Source organism: Ursus maritimus, unplaced genomic scaffold (genome assembly GCF_017311325.1).
Source record: "Ursus maritimus isolate PB19 unplaced genomic scaffold, ASM1731132v1 scaffold_6, whole genome shotgun sequence".
NCBI lineage: Eukaryota > Metazoa > Chordata > Mammalia > Carnivora > Ursidae > Ursus > Ursus maritimus.
In genome coordinates this window covers 40,355,759-40,359,621 of record NW_024426774.1, presented here as the reverse complement: position 1 = coordinate 40,359,621, position 3,863 = coordinate 40,355,759, and positions in this window count along the sequence as shown.

Sequence of the window (3,863 nt, the reverse complement as noted above, 5' to 3'; positions counted from 1 at the left end):
TCCCTCTCCCTCTGCCTGCCCCCTCCTGCTCTCACTCGCTCACTCACTCTCAAATAAATAAATAAAATTTTTAAAAAAGAAAGAGAAACACTTGTGAAGGCCACGTTCTCAAGACACAGCCTACTAAAATACTGAAATTCGATGAGAGGATGATAGAATACACCAGTTTCCTCCCACCCTCCCATCCCACCAGCAAGGCCCCTGAATGATAACAGTTGATTATAGCTCAAAGTGCCACAAAGTAACCCCTCATTCAGAGCAGATGTACCTATAGAAGCCCTAAGTCAAGAAGGGAGATGAAAACAAGACACCAGAGGGATTTGAAGTTTTTGGTACCAATGGCTATACCAAACATTAAATACACCTCAGCTTCTAGCCAGAGTCATATAAATTCTCATATTCAAGGCCTATTAACTTCTTTTGTTGATACAGCATGTCTGAATTTCAGCAAAAAATTTCAAGGCATGGGGTGCCTGGCTGGCTCAGTCAATAGAGCATGCGACTCTTGATCTCGGGGTTGTTTGAGCCCCACATTGGCTGCAGAGATTACTCAAAAATAAAATTATTAAAAAAAAAAAAATCCAAGGCATGAAAAAAGACCAAAAAAAAGAAAGTCTGAAGAGACATCTACCAGAACCTGACTTTTATAAGTATGATCCAGTTGTTGGATTTCTCAGCCATGGAATTGAAAATAACTATAATTAATATGTTAAGGGCTCTATTCACAAAAGTAGACAACATGCAAAACTAGATGAGTAATGTCATGTCAGCAGAGGTATGGAAATTCTGAGAAAGAATTAAAAGTTAAGGCTAGAAAACTGCTCTAAATATCTTCCTAAATAATAGGAAAATAAACAACCCAGTTAAGAAGTTTGTAAGATACCCAAACACACATTTTACCAAAGAAGATATACATATGGAAAATAAGTGTGTGAAAAGCTTAACATCATTTTTCATAGAAAAATTAAATGCAAATTATAACAACAATGAACTATAATGACACATCTATAAGATTGCCTAAAAATAAAGAAATTAGTAAAACTGACAATACCAGTTGCTGTCAAGGATACAGAGCAGTAGGAAATCTCATTCATTGCTCCTTCCATGGGGAATGGTATGCCACTTTGGAAGACAGTCTGGCAGTTACCTATAAAACTAAATATAGTCTCACTATGCAATGTAGCAATCATACTGCAAAGATACTGATCTGATTTGAAAATCTATGTAAATACAAAAACTTTCATGATAGTAATGTTTATAATAGCTTTATTCATCATCACGCTAAAATGGAAGTAACCAAGATATCCTTCAGTAAGTAAGTAGATAAGTTGTGGTACATGCATGCATACAGTGGAGTACTAGTCACTGATAAAAATGAATGAACTGGCATGCCTGGATCGCTTAGTTTGTTAAGCCTCCAACTCTTGGTTTTGTCTCAGGCTCAGGTAGTGATCTCAGAGTTGTGAGATGAAGCCAAAGTCTGGCTCCACACTTAGTGGGGCTTCTCTTCTCCCTCTCACTCTTCCCCTCTCCTGGGTTGTCTGTCTGTCTCTCTCTGTCTCAAATAAATAAATAAATCTTTTAAAAGTATGAATGAACTATTCACACAACAACATGGATAAATTTGAAATGCATATTGTAAAGTGAAACAAACCAAATGGAAAATGCTACAAACTATGATTCCATTTACATGACATTATAGAAAAGGCAAAAAAGAAAAAAAAAAAAGAAAGAAAGAAAGAAACAAGAATCAGTGTTTGCCAGTTTGGGAAGGGGAGAACAGCTAAATAGGTAAAGTATATGGATTTTTTTTAAAAGAGATTTTACTAAATGTAGGTTAGTATATACACACACATGTATATCCAGACTGTCCACTGAGAAAGCCTAGAAGCAAAGACCTCCCAGTCCCAATGAAAAGACCCAAGACTTGGTTTCTAATTCCATTCTCTAATAAAAGGAACAAGGTCTTCTTGGAAAAATGGCTAATTCTGTGCTAGGGCAAGGAATGTATAAGATAGCCTGGAGCCACTTCTAGTTCAAAAAAATAAGGAAGTGCTCAAAAAAGAACCATTAGAACAACAAAGTAAATAATACACAAACAAAACAAAATTGTAGTATTGGGCTGTAACTTATGTAATAAAATAAATATTCATTGCTTCCATAATGATTTAAACAAATGACAAAATAAATTTTAAAAACATGGTCTGAAGTCATGACTTCCAAAGAGTGCAATATGGAAAGGGGGAAAACATTGTGAAGTCTGGAATAACCTTGCAAATGCTGCCTCTGACAGGTGTTGGGATCAACAGTAACAGTGATGAGTCATGTTCCTCACATGTAACTTTGAGTGTTGTGAAGACAATGGTCTTTTACATTTGTGGTCTTTCTCTTAAGAACCATATCCTCAGTCTAATTATGAGAAAAACATTAACAAAATTTTGTGAAGAGACATTTTACAAAATACCTAACCAGTACTCTTCAAAACTGCCAAGGTCGTCACAAAAAAATGAAAGTCCGAGAAGTTGTTCTAGTGTAGAGCAACCTAAGGAGACATGATGACCAAATACAATGTGGTTTTATGGATGGGATCCTGGAACAGTGAATGTTATGGAATAACTAAGGGAATTCAAATGAACTATGAGATTTAGATAATATATCAATAATGTTTCATTAATTGTAACAAATGTATCATATTGATGTAATATGTCAACAATAAGGGAACTGGGTATGAGGTACACTGAAATTCTGTGCACTATTTTTTGCAGCTTTTCTATAAAACGAAACCTATTCTTTAAAAAGCCCATTTTAAGAAGGTAAAAAAAACACAATATTTCAAAAAAATTTTTTTCAAGATATTCCACAGATTTCCTTCATCATTTATTGCTTTAAATTTACAATTATGTTTTGTTCTAGAAACAGCGATTGTTTTCATCACCTGCTTCCTGGAAATCCTGAGCTTAAGGCTCATCGCACAGTCTATTAGTTGATTGCTCATGCTGGCTAGTGTAATAGTAGCTAGTCATAGCTGGGAAGTATGCATCTCAGAGTCTATTCCTTGAGGCATCATTTGCTGAAAATATCTGATGCAGTCCTTTTCATTGAGACCCTGAGGCTGACTGTCTTTTATATTTCTTCCAAAAGATGCTATTTCTTGCCAAAAGCCCTAGCTGGGACCTAAGGCGAACTTGAACGGAGAGCAGAAATCATCCGTTGATTCCAACTCGGACTGTCTCAGGTCATTTTATCAGAGAAACTGAAATAATCAGAATGGGAGAAAGTTGAATCCCTTTTTGGGGATTATAGTACATCATGGCATAAGCCTACACTTAATTATTTCATAAGGACTCAGTCAATGATTTCCCTGTAGGAAAGAATGAATTCCAGACAGCAAAAGCATGAGACAAATTTTTCAGTTTTACAATCTTACAAGCGTGTGTATAACTGGAAATAAAGTCCTTTTTAGATTAAAAAAAGTACAGTTGAGAGAAAATATATTTAGCTCCCACCCCCATCTCCATTCTTAACTGTTTCACTTCACCTCATCTCCTTATTCCCAGAGATAGATACTTTTCTTTGTTGTTTATGAACTTTTTAGTGTTTGTGAAAATATAAGCAACCTTGAATAGGTATTTTCCTATTTCTTACACAAAGATAGAATAATATATGCATTCTTTGGCACCTTGCTTTTGTGACTTCTGCTGATGCTTCGAGAGCTCCGTGTAAGGCAGAGGTCTGCTAATTCCCATTGCTGGTGCTTCTCCTGTAATGTGGCTCAGTTACTCCCTTGTCCTTGCTTCTTCAGAGTGTCTTTCATGTCTTCTCTTTTTCTGTGCCGGCTGTAAACTTTCTGTCTCCTGGTACCA